At 43.9% G+C, this 19040-nt stretch overlaps 1 protein-coding gene and 1 long non-coding RNA gene across 3 annotated transcripts in view; one reads left to right on the top strand and one right to left on the bottom strand.

Moving 5' to 3' along the window:
* LOC124615247 overlaps window positions 1-19040 on the bottom strand; it is an 811296-nt gene that overhangs the window by 45710 nt on the left and 746546 nt on the right. The window lies entirely within an intron of this gene.
* The window catches only part of LOC124615190 (PAX3- and PAX7-binding protein 1), a 172775-nt gene that overhangs the window by 125186 nt on the left and 28549 nt on the right, over window positions 1-19040 (top strand). The window contains exon 1 of one of the 2 annotated variants that reach the window (XM_047143008.1): window positions 10441-10616. The exons of the other annotated variant lie outside the window; for it this stretch is intronic. The gene's annotated coding sequence lies outside the window, so the exon portion shown is untranslated. Of the gene's footprint in view, window positions 1-10440; window positions 10617-19040 lie in introns of those variants that run through there. 2 annotated transcript variants of the gene reach the window in all.

Here is a 19040-nt window from a genome sequence, read left to right as displayed (position 1 = left end):
ACCTCAGAAGTTAAGTCCCATAGTGCTTATAGCCATTTGAGCAGTTATGTTCGTGTATTATGCATCTGACGGCTGATGAACGCAATGTATATTCCAATGGCAGAACGTATTTTCATGTGATATACTTAAAATTCAACAATTTTCAGAATTTTTTACTTTATTTATACTGTGTAACCTTGCTTCTTGCCAGATTTCTTGATTCTACGTCAATGTGAATTACCCTATAGGTTCTGATAAGTGAGTTTGCGAGTATCAAAATATGTTACATGCATGGCCGAATCTTTTGATTGTATTGACTAGGAAGCAAGTGTTTTTACAAGTCCAAGAGAACATAGACATTAGTACGTGACATAAATTTGAAGTTGATACACCAACCGGTTCAAAAGGAAAAGACGTCTTAACACACGGGCAGACGGATAGATAAACGGATGAAAAATGTCAAAAAAATTTGACATGTTATTTAATTACAAATTAACAATTTTTTTCCTTTAATTGCACTGTGAAACCTTGCTTCTTCCCGAAGATCATAATTCTAGGTCAACAGGGAGTTTTGATATGTTTTGATGAGTGAGTTAGCGAGTTCAGAATATGAGACATAAGCGACCGTATCTTTAGATTGAATTGACTTTCATCATTTTTATATGCTACACCTCAATATGTGCCATATATTTGAATTTAATAAGTGTATCTTTTCCTGATAAAAAGGGGTTCATAACATTCGGACAGACGGGCAACAAAGCTATCCTAACCGAGCGAGGTGGCGCAGTGGCTAGCACACTGCACTCGCATTCGGGAGGAAGACGGTTCAATCCCGCTTCCGGCCATCCTGATTTAGGTTTTCTTTGATTTCCCTAAATCACTCCAGGCAAATGTCGCCGGCCGAAGTGGCCGTGCGGTTAAAGGCGCTGCAGTCTGGAACCGCAAGGCCGCTACGGTCGCAGGTTCGAATCCTGCCTAGGGCATGGATGTTTGTGATGTCCTTAGGTTAGTTAGGTTTAACTAGTTCTAAGTTCTAGGGGACTAATAACCTCAGCAGTTGAGTCCCATAGTGCTCAGAGCCATTTGAACCAGGCAAATGTCGCAATGGTTCGTTTGAAAGGGCACGGCCGACTTCCTTCCCTAATCCTATGAGACCGATGACCTCGCTGTTTGGTCTCTTCCCCCAAACAATCCAATCCAAGCTATCCTATAAGGGTTCCGTTTCTACGGATTGAGACACAAGACCCAAAAAAAGAAGCGTAACCCAACGGGAAAGTAAATAAACGACCACTGAGGTACACAACGGTGTGGGAACGTATTTGGGCAAATACAAACGTCTACATATTTTTGTGTATTCCGCAAGGCACATTACGGTGTGTGGCAGAGTATACTTCTGGTATCAGCGCCTTTGGTAGGAGGTGGAGATTACGTCGTATTCATGCAAGCACGGACAAGACTTTAGCAAAATGCTAGATAAGAGGATCTTTAAATGTTCACTACTTTTGCAGCGTTCTTCTACGTGTATATCCAGTCAGCGAGTTCGTGAACCAATACGCGAGTGCCTGTTCCTCTCAGAGAGTGTGTATCGGTTGGATAGCAGCGACCGGTGGAGGTCTGGGATGGCAGAGCCGTCGCACCAGGCTGTCTACTTGTCGCGGACGCGGACGCTCCCCGCGGGCTGTGGGAACCTCTGAGGGGCAGGTAGCGCCGGCCCGGGCCCAGCTGCCGCCTTGCCCTGCCCCGCCTGGTCTGACAGCCATCGGCCTTTGTGCCCGCCTGGTGCTCGTTTTTGGGCTGCACGCACGGTGCTCGCGTTACGCGCCCGTCTAGACGCCACGCAGAGGAGGGACCACCTACTTTGCTCACTGCCTGCCGGGTTCAAGGTTGAGGCGGCGGGAAACCAATGCCAATGCCGTTCGCAGGATACCCAACTCCGTGCGCTGTTCCAGTTACTGTATCGGACGCGGTGACATATTAATCAAGTCGTACACCTTTTTTGATTGCGAAACGGCATAGACACACAATTTTTGAGGTCGGGCGTAAGGTGACTGTAAGACAACTGTAGAAAAACAAGATTAATTTAGAGGCATTAGCGTATTTTGGTTTGATGTTTGTGTGGGTGATGTTTTATGGTGTTTGGAAACGGGTAGCTACTCAATCGGCCACAATAGCTTTGTTTACACAAGCCTCAAATCCGGTGATACAGAATGAGCCAAAGGCTGTTTACAACTTGTACGGAAACCGGGCGGCAGTAATAGGAGTTGAGGGGCAAGAAAGGGAAGCAGTGGTCGAGAAGGGAGTCAGGCTGAGTTGTAGCCTATCCCCGATGTTATTCAATCCGTACAATGAGCAAGCAGTAAGGGAATCCAAAGAAAAATTTGGAGTAGAAATTCAAGTTCAGGGAGAAGAATTAAAAGCTTTGAGGTTTTGCCGATGACATTGTAATTTTGTCAGAGACAGGAAAGGACTTGGAACAACAGTTTAACAAGATGGACAGTGTCTTGAAAGTAGGATATAGAATGAACATAAACCGAAGCAAAATGAGGGAATTAGATTACGATTGAGACACGTAAGGTAGTAGATGAGTTCTGCTATTTGGTCAGAAAAATAACTGATGATGATCAAAGTAGAGACGATATAAAATGTAGACTGGCGACGGAAAGGAAAGCGTTTCTGAAGAGAAATCTGTTAACATCGAGTACTTGTGTCAGGAAGTCGTTCCAGAAGGTGTTTGTATGGGGTGTAGCCGCGCGGGATTAGCCGAGCGGTCTAGGACGCTGCAGTCATAGACTGTGCGGCTGACCCCGGTGGAGGTTCGAGTGCTCTCTCTGGCGTGGATGTGTGTGTTTGTCCTTAGGATAATTTAGGTTAAGTAGTGTGTAAGCTTAGGGACTGATGACCTCAGCAGTTAAGTCCCATAAGATTTCACACACATTTGAACATTTTTTGTATAGAGTGTAGCCATGTATGGAAGTGAAACATGGACGATAAACAGCGCAGACAAGAACAGAATAGATGCTTTTGAAATTTAGTGCTGCAAAGGATGCTGAATATTAGAGGGTAGGTCATGTAACTAATGAGCAGCTGCTGAACAGAACTGGGGGAAAAAGAAATTTCTGGCACAACCTGACTAGAAGGAATGATCAGTTGATAGGACACATTCTGAGTCACCAAGGGATGAGCAATTTAGTATTGCAGGGAAGTTTGGGGGGAGGGGGGTCAAAATAGTAGAGGAAGACCGAGAGATCAACACAGTAAGCAGATTCAGAAGGATGCAGGTTACAGTAGTTATTTCCGAATGAAGAGGCTTGCACTGAACAGAGTAGCTTGGAGAGATGCATCAAACCAGTCTTTTGACTGAAGACCACATCGACAGCGTGAAGATGAGGTATTAACCCTCAAAACAAAGTGTGTGGAATTACATGCATTATATTGCGACGGGTAACGGTGTGGCTTTCTATGTGTGTACTGTAAACATTGCTTAGGATATCGAGAGATGGTACTCCACTCTCCATTTGTCGTCGTCGTCAGTCCGAAGACTGTGTTCAGCAAGTCTTCACGCTAGTTCATTCTGTGCGAGTGTCTTCGTCTCTGGGTTACAATAATTCCGTACGGCTCAACGGCCTGGTGCAAGTCTTCCAGTTGGACGCCACTTTGGCGACTCGCTCGTCCCCAACCAGTAGTCCTACCGAGGATATCAGACCTGTAGTTTAACGTGAATCCGAACAACTGGTGGTTCCTACCGGTCCCCAGCCCTTCCCGTCTCCCAGACACACACACATTTCCCACCGTTACAAAATTAGTTAACTATGCGGTGTACCAATCTAATATTCAGCATTCTTCCATAGTAGCACATTTCAGAAGTTTCTGTTCTGACTTTGTCCGTCCTATTTACCGTCCGTATTTGACTTTTCTATAAAACAACACGCCAAACAAATGCTTTCAGAAATAGTTCTACAAAAAGTAAAATAAAATTAAAATTCTTCTTGGGATACAGTGAGCTCGCATTCCAGTCTCCACTTTTATGTTAATACTTCCCTTTCACTTCGTAAATTGTTATGTACTCATATAGTAACTAAGGACTACAAATTGCTGCGATTAAAAAAATGGACCGATATTCCAGGAAACTTTATCGCGCACGTTCATCGTATTTTTTAAGCCGCCTGTTTCTCTTTTAGACCAGATCGTCACTGTCAGCAAGTGACGACGTTAGTTACAGGACGGTATAGCAAGCCCCACATCCCCTTTCCCCTCTCCTTCCCGATCCTTCATAATCTACTGCTTTTCTTAAATTTACTGCGTAACTTTTGTCACTGTTAAATTCTTCGCGGACCTTTTTTTTTCGTTTCTTACCAAGATCCTTATGCTAAAGACCGCACAGTGGAGGCGAACTATAAAATGCACTCATCAGTTCCCAAAATAGCTGGTGAATGTTTGTTATTCTGGGGTATTTCCTCTGTAGGGTGATGCTCATCGCCTCCGTCGTACTAGTTAATATTCCGACGAAGGGTGTTCACTCTGTGGTCCCTGAACACAGACTGTGATTTCATGTAGTGCAAAATGTATGTCATAATAGAAGAGTATGTTCTTTTAAATGCATATATCAGTGGTGACTGGAGGTTCATTGTGTCTGAGTCACCAAAGGCGTATCAATATATCACATCGCTAATAAAACCTGTGACGATGCACACAGGTTCGCGTATTCAAGCTTTCGCTGTTGTAGTGATAGGTTTATAAATATCCTGTCGCTAAATGTGCTGTTGTCAACAGCGGTTTGCGTGTCTGAATGACGAAGCTGAGCCAAGACAAGAAACCTACAGTTCTCGCAGAACAACCTTGTGGAACTGTGTGGGAGGAGCACGGCCTTCGCCCCGCCCTTGCTAGTCTTAATGGCTCTTCAGTTGTGTGTTGGCTTTCCTACCTTATTTAATGAAACTCGTCCTCTCAAACCTTTTTGTTTAATTGTCGTTGTAGTAGTTATCTGAGGGGTTATTCTGACGTTGGCAGCCTAGGCAATACGTTTGAACTCTCTCATAAAAATTTTAACCTAGGTGCTAAAGAATTTGTTGTCGTGCGCCTAAACCCACCATCATAATCATCATCAATAACAGCGTGGAAACGACTCTGTGTCAACGATAAATAGTCCGCCAACAGCGAATTAAGCGCAGGATGGAAAAAGAGATTCCTAGAGCTAGGTAACAGCACGGCTTGAACAATACGCAATCCGCTGCCCAGGCGGCGACGAAAGACCGAAGTGCTTTAAGCCGTCTGAAATGTAGAACCTAGCCAGTCAGCTTTTTCCTCGTGGAAAGGGACGTGACCAATGAGAGGCGACATCATTTTTACGTGACAAGCTGAAATTAGGGGCTGCCATGTTGTTTGACGTTTTCTTTTTCATTAAGTACGTGGTTTGAACATAAGCTGTTTCAAAGCATCAGCAAATTGAGGATCTCTCGAAAACGCGTTATTTTAGCTACAACTTGTTGTATAGTAAAATGACAAGAAACTATGTATCGGCAGATAAAGGCTTACTGTAGTTGATGTTTTTAGTGTTATAACTCGTATGCTGTAAGGGTATACCGTTTCAGTGCTATCTATCAAAAGCGCATCTTTTTGGTACAATTTCCGTATTAAATATCAAATAATGACATTTGTAGATACAGTCTCCAGACAGTGCAAGCCATATACGGAGGTCCGGTTGCTTTGTCGAAGCCGTAGCGTTGTTCAGATGGTCGTGAGCCGTGAAGAACAAGGTAGCAGGTTCACGTCCAGCTCCTTCCACTTTTTTCACCTACTGTTTTCTAAAAAATTCTGGGTCTTTATTATTGATTAATAGAAGTATGAGAAGTATGATCAGCAGACGTCGATGTTATTTACTATAAATAATGTATTGGTTGCAATATTTGTGCAAAAGCCAGTCCGCAGCTCGCGGTCTAGTGGCTAGCGTCGCTGCCTCCGGATCACGGGGTCCCAGGTTCGATTTCAGGGGTTGGGGATTTTCTCTACCCGGGAACTGGGTGTTTGTGTTGTCGTCATCATTTCATCATCATCATCATCATTCGCGTTACGGGGTGGCGGCAGGAAGGGCATCCAGCCAAGCCTTAAATTAACCACACCACATCCGCCCATAACCATGCCGACCCTCCGAAAAATGTTGGACAAAGACACAAGCAAAAGAAGAAGATTTGTGCCAAGGCCAACGACTGGAATGTTTCCCCAGTGACCAGAAAGCTTAATATGACTGCCAGTCTGTTATTATATATATATATATATATATATATATATATAATATGTTTTACGCACTGCCTCATGTTTGAGTGTTGGTGGTAAATATGCTTTTCATTGAAGGTGACCAGATTCGAAAAAATCTCATCTTCAATTCAAATGAAATTACGAAACCAATTTCGATGTTTAAATCTATGTGATGAAGTACGTTATTCCAGAGTGATGATAGTCACTGTAACAAATAGCTATATTCAGTTTTAAAACGAAAACGGGATGAAGATTCCGTTGAGTTAACGAACAACTCCTACTAGTATGTATCTCAGATCGTCTACAACATTATGTTGCCTTACTGTACCAGCAGTTCGTCGTTCAAGCCATCGACGAGTCCAGATCTTCTTCGACAGTCGCTAACATAATTAACGCAGGTATTTTACGTGCGTATATTTTTGCAAAGAAACAGTGTTGTTTACGCGTCACATGCAGCCGGGAACAGCTACTGCAGAGCGCTTAAGGCTGCAAACCACGATGAGGATCACGTTCCGTGAGATGTAACGGGTCGTTTCAGAGCGTGCAGCAAACACGACGGACACCAGGTCTGGCGGGCGTCGCGTTGAGTAACATGTCCCGTGTGAGGGCTGCTTTAGATGTCAGGAAGCACCACGAAATTTCACGCGCCTCCGCAGGCGCAAACCGCCCTTAAGCGGAAAAGAGCGGACGGCTAGCGGTCCACGGCTAGCAGGCAGGAGCTACTTTCCCGTTGCAAGGGGACGAGTGGTGAGACGAGGCAAGGCGCCGTGAAAGCTGTACAGTGTACAGGCCGCGAGGCGATCCCGCACCAAAACACTGCCCGACTGGGACGACAGTCAACCTCACCTGCGCTTGTGTGTTCTTCGCACAACTGGAAACTTCTGTAATTGCAACTACGCGGAAATGGTGGGCCTCCGCGGTGCGCGATAGCGTAATTGACATTTAAAGCTGAGGCCACGAGTTCGTATCTCACGTCGGGTAAAGGTGTGGCCTTTAAGTACGCATATATTTGACTGCAGTCTCGGAAATACTACTGAGGAACTGTCAGTATGACTGCGCTAAACCCGCAACCCGTCAGTGCTATCGCAGATTGATTTAAAGAACTGGCTACAGGGAAGTGATAGGAAAGGTAGATGTAGGGTTAAAGTCTCTTTGACGACGAGGGATGTATAGACAAAGCACCAAAAATCTGAATCTGGATGGCCGGAGAAGGGATTTGAACCGCTGTTTTCCCGTGTGTCATACCACTGCACCCTCTCTCTCGGGTAATCAATTTCCAGGCACATGCTTCATACGCATTACTCATTCAAGGGTTCTTTTCACTTTAAATATTTATTTCTGACCGTTGGCTCCCATGTACTGTAAGGTAAAGCTGCCTTTTTCCAAACTATTTATATTGACAATGACGACGCCACACGAGCGCATGGAATGTGCGTCGAGCCAGCGCAGTGTGGATTTGATTCTGCTACCAGAATCAAATAGAAGAACGAAATAGTGCAGTATTCTTATACCTGTAACGTTACTACCTCTCCTGTTGGTGCACAGTTCTGGCTTTTCGTTTTGTAGTGGAAAAAAACAATAGAGTTAAATCAAGATATCTTTGTATCATCTGTAACCCTCAAGAAAAACTTCAGTGATTTAAGATGACATAATATGTTCCCGATGACATAATATGTTCCTGATCCTGAAACATGTGGACTTAAAGTACAGAAACAGACTGATAATCTACAAAGCAAAGTTGAAATAATAAAAAAGGAATATCAAGAAAGATAAATTTGAGTTAAAAACAGTTCTCAGGTAGTGATGCAACTTATCACGACTGTTGTTTACGTTGTACGTCGAGGAAATGATGAAGTGGAGTAAAATTTTGCAAGAAGAATAGGGACTAAACAACCAGTGCTAAAATCCACATATGAACGAGTGGTTTTTGCCGAAATAGTTTCTGGTTTTCTACTATTTGGAACTAATTCACCAGTTGGCAGTTGTTTGTTAATTTGGTAAATACGAAGTCTACAGGTGAAAAGTCAAATAAGGTAACAATCAAATGCTCCTGTCTTAAATGGTACTACAGGACATTGGAGCAGAATGTATACATCAGCATAGCTTGAATGCTCTGAATTTGACAAATGTATAACCGAACCTGAATTTCAACGGAAACTGAATATCACACTTAGGAAGCTACTGTATTTACTTAGTGACTTGTTTATAGTTCCCATTCGTGACAGCTATACCTTGGGAACTAATGAGAAAAGAATTTTCCTCCTCAAAACAACTTGTACAATAAGGGTGCATACTCCTCAACTGGTAGGATAAATGGATTCTTTTCTTCATTGCTCACCATATGTGCAATATCTTGCAAAATCAGACTTTTTCCATGGGATCTACACTTTTCTTAGCACAATTTACATTTGCATAACGTAACAGTCTCAAGTCCACCTTACAGAAAAAGCGCTTGTTATTTTCTTATAATTGATCACGTAACAAATTTAATTCCTCTTTTTTGTGTTGTTTCCCACCATTCTAGCAGTCTTTGAACGTCTGCCCGCGTATTCTTTTTCTTTCTTCTGCCTGTGTTGTTCCTGATTTCTTATTTATCTGATTTATAACCCTCATTCGACAGCTATGTCCAAATAATGTCAACCTACGCTTTACCATTACTTTTGATATTTTCTGAATATTTTGTTAGACCTCGTAATTACTTCTTGTTTTCAAACCATCTGTTGTTTATCTTGCACACATTTTACTAATCCTTCCTTCAAGTATCTCTATTCTGTCCAGCATATAGTTCAATGTTAAGTATTTACAGGCATATAAATATTCTGGAATAGTGTTCTAGTGTATTTCTAGAGATGTATTTCTTATTGTAGGTGTTTTCAGTCTAACCGTCTTCTTTTTCCGATTTACGAATTCTTTCATCTATTAGTAAATCTTTCTAGTCCATTCTGCTATGTGGCCCCTCCAAAATATTTAAATTATTAACTCATTCTGTTTTAGTGTTTCAACATACTAATATTTTGGTGCATTTTTTAATACTGTTTTTGTTATGAATATCTATTTTCAGTTGAAATTCTCCTTCAAGTTCTACTAACCTTTCTTTCCAAAAGATGATTATTATTACTTTTCGTATTCCTTCTTTCATTTTTCTATCTGTTCTGGAAAAAATGGCGTTGTTATACGTTTGTATATTAGTAGTTGGTAAAGAATGTTTTTTGTACGGTTGTGGCTCAGAAAACTAGTTGACCTATATGGATCATCCCCTAGGAAGTTATCTTAAAATTTTTTCTTCAATAAAACCATATTCAGAGCTACCATTAGTTACCTTGCGGTGCCGTGCACTGGACTCTTATTCTAGAGTTGCAAGTTTCACTTTCACGGAGTTAGTCAGGATTAGATTTTCTTTAACCTCCATAAATGTTCTAAGCGAATGTCATGATGGTTGCTCCAGTGAGACCATGACCAGCTACCTTTACTAGCGTTGTCTATCTGAGAGAGTACTCAGGTACAAATGCCAATATATCGACGAGTCAGCCCTTTTTCTTTTTCACTCTGTTAATTCTTTGCTCAACGGCACACTGGAACTCTCAGTACGTGCCCAATTTAGACTTGTCTCTTTTCGGTGCGTCACTTTTTCCATGGAACCACACATTCAATTATTTCGTATTGTTAAATTGGTTCAAATGGCTCTAAGCAATATGGGACTTAACATCACCAATCCCCTAGACTTGGAACTACTTAAACCTAACCAACTTAAGGACATCACACACATCCATATCAGAGACAGGATTCGAACCTGCGACCGTAGCAGCAGCGCGGTTCCTGACTGAAACTCCTAGAACCGCTCGGTCACATCGGCCGACTGTTGTTAAATTTTATGTATATCTTGAAGTGGCAACACTTGTCCCCAGTGAAACAGCAAAAGCATTACTTCACAGTTCCAAAAAATTATCTCTGTCATACCTAGTTGTTACCTGATCTGGAGAACGGATTTTACGACATGGCAGGATTAGTTAGACCATTGTACGGGCGTCCCGACGCCGTTGGCCTGGCACTAGCGAGGACAAAGACTCTTCAGAGGCAGCCGTCGGTTGAACAACCTGCCGGCAGAGGCTGCCTCGGCAGCGGACGGGGCGCGCGTTTTTTGCCCAGCTGGCCGGCCGCCGGTTTAAGGTCAGCGTAGCCGATCACGTGACCGGCGGCGCGCTGGCGGCCGCCATCTTGGATCCGGAGTGTTCGCGCCAACGCCGCCATTGTCTACAAATGTGTATAGGTTATGTGCTGCGGTGCTTGAAACACGAATAGCAGTGCGGGCAGGGAGAACAAAAGGAGGCAGGCGTCGCCATCGCCGCCGCCGCCCGACGCCATTGTTGCAGCTTACAACCAGTGTGGTGGGTATTTGCTCTGCTAGCTCGCTCCTTCAGACGAGAGCGGCGTACGCTTGGATTTTATGAGGGATAACTTAAAACTTTCCTCCTCTGTAACATACCTTCATATCCCAGAAGATGTAAAAGTAGCTTTCTGAGTTTGCGCGCTTCATTTCTGTTGAGTAGCGTAATACATCTTGGTCTCCATTGACTCAGTCTGTAAGACCTTCATCCGATGCTGATGGGCTACAGCCTATAATGTCCTTCTAGATAATCATTTATCTCTCTCTCTCTCTCTCTCTCTCTCTCTCTCACACACACACACGTACATACACAGAGTCTCTCCTTCCCATATTACCCCAACCCCAACATACTTCCCTACGAATAGTTACATTTCTCAACCATGGAAAAGCGACAATTGATCCGTGTTATCTTTTCGCTGTAATTGCCAGTGGACCCTATATCTCCTCCGTCCTTCCAATTTTCTTGTCTTTAATTTTTATTTAACTGAATAATCCTTTACGCTGCTTCGAAATTTGCGCTGTTGTAAAATTTTGTGGCAGAGAATAAATGTACAGGACTAGGAATCGAACCAGGACCCCTTTTCTTCGCGAGCAGTGCCTTTGCTGAATGAGCTATCCGAGCATAACTCATGATTAGCTGTGTCGCTTCAGTTCAGTCGGTGCCTCTTCGTACTTTCCAAACTGCAAACAAAATCTGTATATCTCGATGGACAAACACTGCCCAGAGGAAGGAAAGGCTTCGGGTACGACACCCTCTGCGGTACGCAGTTCTAATCTACCAGAAGATTTCGGGTGATTTATTATGTTACTCACCGCATTAATCATTCCTCTAAAACGACAAGTCGATTTTCGTATAAACATATCCAAGGACATGGCATTTAAATCTGCGGAATACAACAATTCTTCTTCTAGTGAACGTGTATCATAACATTGTCGACGCACTTGTTGAAGTATGTTATACAAGTGTTGCGGCACCAGGAGCAAGGGCGACAGATTCCGGCTTGGAGCGGTCCTTGTCGTATGGGTTTTTACGGCATCCGCTTCTTCTCACAACTGCCATTTGTCGAAAGGCCTTAACCTGTTAACAACTTGTAGCTGCTTCAGAGAATTACTTTTCTGGGAATTTTCTCCGTCTTGGGAACTACTGAGAAGGGGAACGGGTGGGGTAGTCGAATTTGTTTTGAAGCTAGGTTAGGTGAGTTCATTACTATCCGCGATTTTCGGTTTACTCTGACCTTCTTGTCCCGTTAGAGCTATTGTGGTCCGCGTGACATCATCGCACATACCAGACGCGAAACTCACTAGCGTCCGTTACCGTCTTCTCCCAACATGCTCTGTCTGCGGCTGTTAGCTACTGTCAGAGTTACCTACCTGACACTTTTCTTTAAAATGATAAGTGATTGGACTGAGAGGTGACAGGGCTCTTTTCTGGTAAGTCAAATACTGTATTGTCGTATTTTACAAGTCCACCATGCATTGAGACCTACTGCCAAGAACTCAACACAGCAGTTGTAGATAGTTTGTGGAATGCAGGGCAGATGTGCAGCCTCAGTGCAGGAGTATTATTTGATGTTGCCTTCACGTATAATTTCCTCCAGCATGTGAGATATTAGTTTTCCTTTCTTCTCTTTTCTGTTATGTTTTATGGGGATGAGGTCTATATACAGTCGACATATCACCACGGTTCACCGGTTAAGACATACTATATGAAATCTGCGAGATAACTTTTTCGACAGCAGCACATACAAAACTTGCACGTCAGATCTGGTCGTCCTTCCATTTCCTACGTGTAGCATACAGACTAGTTAGCATTCTGGACTAATATTTAACAACGAGGTAGCAGAGAAAGCGACTTTCTTTCTCTTACCACCCAAAACCCAATATGAAATTTACGTGCTGAGGACAGCCTCACTCTAGGCCACGTACGCTATTTAGAAATACCAAGAAAATTATACTGATCGACATTCGACTTCTTGATCCTAATGTATCTGAAGCAAAGGTATACTAACAGTATTTCCCTGCTGTCCTTGTGTTATGGATTGAGGAGCATGGAATACCCCCTTCCAACACCCTACTTCCTGTTACTATAAGAAATTCTAAGCTTTTGGGCCTGAAATGTACGTGTAAATTAATATATTAATTTTATAAAGTCTGACACCAGGTTCTCTCATTCTCAATCATCACATGCTTACATTTTACATAAGTAGAGTCGCACTTAGTTGATTAAAAATGTGAGTTTTCTCTTAGTCCACAGAGCTGCAGACACAAATAGGAAGAAATTAATTCATTTCGAGACGTGTTCCCGCTGTAGGGAGATGACTTACACGTTGGTTACATAGTGAGGCCAGTCAAGAATTGATGACAGATGACACTTGTTGTGTTATGAGACCAAACTGCGTGGTCATCGGTCCTTTCGACAGCGAAATGATCAACTGTTGTCTGTAGAGCGAGGGAAAGGCAGCGGGGATTTTTTCCTGGTTCAGTCAAGGTGAATTCGAAGTTGCTTTTCGTTTTTTCAACAAATTGCATTTGATTCCTTGTGTTCTCGTGAGTGAGTGCAGTGCCGTCCCACGTCAAATACAGTGTCGTCCACAGGTGGTTAAATCCTTTCACACACAAACACACACGACTTTGTGATAGACTGGAGTCGAATTTCGCGCTTTTCGCAAGTAGTCATCATAACTATTTGACTATCTCAGCACACCTTCAGATCTAGCTAAAACTTTAATTGCCACTCGTTTTCCTCCAGTTATTTCCGAACAGATATGGATGGTTCTCGATTCCGGAGAAGAGCCTCCAAAGAATCTGATATGATGAGGATTGTGTGTTACCCTGGTGTTTCGGCAGTTGTTTACAGTTTCGTTTTTGTTTTGTGTAGCTAGAGTCAGCCCAAACAATATACGTCGCTTATCACGTCTTCCATGCGATGTCCAGTGTCGACGGAAAGCGTCGATTTCTTTCCCGTTGTAAATAAAATGATTTTTAAAGCGGAATTTCACGTCCCCAGTCGATAGAGCTGTCGCAGGTTAGTCTATCGGTATTTATATCAGTGACAGTAAAACACGAAGAATAAACGCAAGCCAGCAACGATTCAGTAGCGCTGGGTGCTCAGGCTAGCACTCAGCGCGGGCCAGGCAGTGCTATCGCTACTGGAGTGCTGGTTATTCTCCGAGTTTTGCTGTCCCTTTTAATACACATCGGTAAACCAATATCGCGCTAGACTAAAGTGGGGCCGCTCTATCGAATGGGCACGTAAATTTCCGCTTTAAAAGTCGTTTTGTTTATAACGGGAAAGAAATCGACATGGGCGTCACATGGAAGCGCTGTTTGTTTGGGCTGACTAACTACACAACGCAAAAACGAAATTGCAAATATCTGCTGAAACACCAGAGAAAATATGCCCGACTAGGAGAGATACCATATATAATAATTTTAAATAATTTCACTGAAATGAAATTGAGGTAATTGGTATGGAAGAAATGAAAATCTAACAATAGACAGGAGAACCATGTGTGTTTGTCCGGAAGTGAAGGTTGAAAACCAGTGACAATGAAGGTGAGTATGAGACAGACCTGGAGGCGCGCTCAGACAGCATAATGATTTCGAATTGACTCCTCGCGAAAAACTGGAGCGATACATGATAGATCAGTGTATCCAGATTTTGAAAGTGCATTTGAAGTGAGTGCTATGCAGAGACCGTTCGAAGACTTCGTGTAATTTTTGGAAAGTGAGACGCGCCTAATGTGTCAACAGTGTAGAGACTGGTAAGGAAATTTGAAGATACAGGATCGACCGTAAACATTGAATGACGTGGACGTCCTCATTATTGTTGATCGGTAGAGGATGTCACTCTCGTCAGTGAGAGCGCCACTGCGAGACCGGTAAGTCGATTCGCCGCCATTATCATTGGTTAGCCAATCAGAGAAGCAGGTTGCATCGAATTTTAACAAAAGAGCTGCGTTGGCATGCTTTTACCATCCGACTAACACAAGAGCTGAAGCCGATGGACCATTTGAAGCCTCGAACATTTGTCGTTGGGTATTCACGAAATAAGAATTTGGTAGTGATTTTCATAAGTAAGTAATATTCATTGACGAAGCACACTTCCAGCGATTATGTGAATAAACAAAATTGTCGGTTTTGGGGCACAGAGAATCCTCACATGGTCCGTGGGAAGCGTCTTTATACAGAACGCGTCACTGTTTGACGCGGGCTGCGTTATGGGCTGGCGGACTAATTGGGTCACACTTTTTTTGAATACGGCACTGGAAAAGCAGTGGCAGCGACTGGTGATCGTTACCTCCACCTTATAACACAGTTTTTATGGCCGCAGTTCAAGAATTGAATGTGGAACACATATGGTTCCAACAGAGTGGGGCCAGTTGCCACACTGTGGTTCAAACAAGAAAACTTCTGAAAGAGAGTTCCTACTCGTCTCGTCTCTCGGAATGGTGATCAGAACTGGCCACCGAGGTTGTAGGGGGATGTCAAATCTTGTGTTTATGTGAACAATCCACGAACCATCCCTCAACTCAAGGCAGAATTTAGACGTGTCATGGGTCAGATTCAAGCGGAACTTTGCTCTTGGGTCGTCTTAAATTTTGCCCCCAGAGTGAATATGTGCATACGAAGCCGTATAGGACATTTGGCTGATAGTTGGTTTCATGTTTAGTCGCAGTCTTTGTGTTCCATACAGACGTAATAACACTACCAATTTTCAGATAAAATTTGTGTGTTTTTTTTACTAAATTAAAAATTGCGTTCTGTACGAGGCACAGTATAGAAGCGATCTTGATCCGCCTGTAAAGTGCCTTACAGGGTGTTTATAAATGAATATCGGGATTTTAACGCTTTATAATATCTGTTATATTAAACTTACAGTTCTAAATGGTATGTCAAATGAAAGAGCAATGGTTCAAATGGCTCTGAGCACTATGGGACTCAACTGCTGAGGTCATCAGTCCCCTAGAACTTAGAACTAGTTAAACCTAACTAACCTAAGGACATCACACACATCCACGCCCGAGGCAGGATTCGAACCTGCGACCGTAGCGGTCTCGCGGTTCCAGACTGCAGCGCCAGAACCGCGCGGCCACTTCGGCCGGCATGCAAGAGCAACTCAACAGTTTTACCAAGAACCTTATAAATGTTCAATGTGAGCACCATTTGTCACAGGGCACACATCAAAGTCTATAGCCGAGTTCTTCCCAAACGTTGATAAGTGTGTCTTCGGTGATTGTAGCAACAGCTGCTTCAATCCGGTTTCTTAATTCAGGGAGGTCTGCTGGTAGCGGAGGCACGTACACGCGATCCTTGATGAAGCCCCAAAGGTAAAAATCTCATGGCGTTAGGTCGAGTGAACGTGGAGGCCATGCAAAGCAAGCCCTGTCATTGGGCCTCTTGCGGCCCATCCATCGCTCGGCTATAGACTTGATGTGTACCGTGTGACAAATGGTGGTTCAAATGGCTCTGAGCACTATGGGACTTAACTTCTAGGGTCATCAGTCCCCTAGAACTTAGAACTACTTAAACCTAATTAACCTAAGGACATCACACACAGCCATGCCCGAGGCAGGATTCGAACCTGCGGCCGTAGCGGTCGCGCGGTTCCAGACTGTAGCGCCTAGAACCGCTCGGCCACCCCGGCCGGATGACAAATGGTGCTCACATTGAACATTTATAAGGTTCTTGGTATTGAGCAAGCAGCAAAGGAAACAAAAGAAAAATTCAGAGTAGGTGTTAAAATACATGGAGAAGAAATAAAAACTTTAAGGTTCACTGATGACATTGTAATTCTGTAAGAGACAGCAAAGGATTTGGAAGAGCAGTTGAACGGAATGGACAGTGTCTTGAAAGGAGGATATAAGATGAACATCAACTAAAGCAAAACGAGGATAATGGAATGTAGTCGAGTTAACTCGGGTGATACTGAGGGAATTAGATTAGGAAATGAGACACTTAAAGTAGTAAAGGAGTTTTGCTATTTGGGGTGCAAAATAACTGATGATGGTCGAAGTAGAGAGGATATAAAATGTAGACTGGCAATGGCAAGGAAAGCGTTTCTGAAGAAGAAAAATTTGTTAACATCGAGTATTGATTTAAGTGTCAGGAAGTCATTTCTGAAAGTATTTGTGTGGAGTGTAGCCATGTATGGAAGGGAAACATGGACGATAAATAGTTTGGACAAGAAGAGAATAGAAGCTTGTGAAATGTGGTGCTACAGAAGAATGCTGAGGATTAGATGGGTAGATCACATAACTAATGAGGAGGTATTGAATAGAACTGGGGAGAAGAGAAGTTTGTCGCACAACTTGACTAGAAGAAGGGATCGGTTGGTAGGACATGTTCTGAGGCATCAAGGAATCACCAATTTAGTATTGGAGGGCAGCGTGGAGGGTAAAAATCGAAGAGGGAGACCAAGAGATGAATACACTAAGCTGATTCAGAAGGATGTAGGCTGCAGTAGATACTCGGAGATGCCCGCATCTCGTGGTCGTGCGGTAGCGTTCTCGCTTCCCACGCCCGGGTTCCCGGGTTCGATTCCCGGCGGGGTCAGGGATTTTCTCTGCCTCGTGATGGCTAGGTGTTGTGTGCTGTCCTTAGGTTAGTTAGGTTTAAGTAGTTCTAAGTTCTAGGGGACTGATGACCATAGATGTTAAGTCCCATAGTGCTCAGAGCCATTTGAACCATTTTTACTCGGAGATGAAGAAGCTTGCACAGGATAGAGTAGCATGGAGAGCTGCATCATACCAGTCTCAGGACTGAAGACCACAACAACAACAAAGGTTCTTGCTAAAACTGTTTGAGTTGCTCTTTCATTTGACATATCATTTATAACTCTAAGTTTATTGTAATAAATATTATAAAGCGTTAAAACCGCGACATTCGTTTATAAACACACTGTATTTTTGTTGCGTCGCGATTGTTGTGCTCCGTCCGTTAATGGCGAACAGTTACTCGACTCGAGCGATGGCTTGTATACGTACGGCAGGCGAGCTGTGGAGAAGAAGGGTTGGCGTACATCCTGCTCCTCCGAGCGTGGAAGGAAAGAGTGCACACATAGGCACACGTGGTGCCGCGTCTGGCGGGCGCTAGGGTTGTGGCAGGGTCGTTGACCACTCACATCCTGCGTGGCGCCGGGCGGCGCGGGGTGTGTGGCGGCCCGCATCTGCCGCCTCCGGCCTTTGTGCCGGTGGCTGGGCGGGGCGGACACCGCCCGCCTGCTTCGGTTTCGAGTTATTTCTGTAATAATAACTGCGAGCCGAGGGCGAGGTGAGACGGGGCGAGGCTCGCGCCGGTAGCTGGCCTTGGGGCCGCGTCACCAACCGACTGCCGGCCGCGGCCGCGCAGATCCGGCACACTTGGAGCACTGGCCCGTCGGGGCCTCTGCTCTGCTCTCTTCCACTACACTCCACTCCACTAGCGAGCGCCTAGTCTCATCTGCTGGTCTCACGTGCCAACACGGCAGTATGCAATTTTTCTGCAGTGTCGGCGAGAGCGCATCCTAAAATAGCGGCCGCCGATTGGACTTTGCGGAACGGGCGTCTGAACCGAGTGGCCTTCGTAGTGAACGGTATCGCCTCAGCCTGTCTTGCAACACTGGTGCCCTTTCTGGCAGCTGATCTTGGAGGACAAGCGTGATGAGGGCACGCGACCTTCGCGTATTCCGCTTTTGCCACGGCCTCTCGTGAAGCGTCTTCAACCAAAATGTGTGTTCTAAACGTCGTATGTCAAATTCCATGTTAGCCATAGTAGCTACTCTCGGCAAGCCGATACGTAATAATAAAATCCTTATACTCTTATAGCGTCGCTACTATGGCAGTGTACATTCAGAATCCACAGCATCATCAGGTTTTGAGTAAAGAGCTTCACTGCGATGTCAGTACGCCTGAAACGCATGCATATGAGAGCTGTACTGGATTGTCTATTGCAATTCGCGAAATTCTTTTGTAATAGATGTGGAATTGCAGATGAAAGTATATAGATTCTTGTTATAGCTTGTACTATACCTGTGAATTTTGTTGATTTACTTTGTATATAAGATCCCAGTGGAGAAACTCGTACATCTTCAACATGCAAGATGACAACAAGTTTCAGAGGTATTACAATATCCATGCAGTTTATCATTGTCTTCGAAAACTCTAAGTGGTACACGGGCGAATTGCTCCACTGGGATGTCTTATACAAAAGAAATCAACAAAATTCGTAGGCATACCATAAATTTCAACAAAAATCTGAAAATATTCTTTTGTAATTCTGTGTCTATACCACGAGAGTTACGAAAATTGCAAATAACAATTTACTACAACTCTCACACATACGCCTTTCTGCTGTGCTGACATCGCTTTGTAGTCTTTATTAAAAAACTGAAGCCCTGACGATGAAACAATGGCTTCGATATCACTGCTGCCTCGTAATATCACAC

Source organism: Schistocerca americana, chromosome 1, assembly GCF_021461395.2.
Source record: "Schistocerca americana isolate TAMUIC-IGC-003095 chromosome 1, iqSchAmer2.1, whole genome shotgun sequence".
Classification (NCBI taxonomy): domain Eukaryota; kingdom Metazoa; phylum Arthropoda; class Insecta; order Orthoptera; family Acrididae; genus Schistocerca; species Schistocerca americana.
This window is presented reverse-complemented; position numbering and strand designations above follow the sequence as displayed.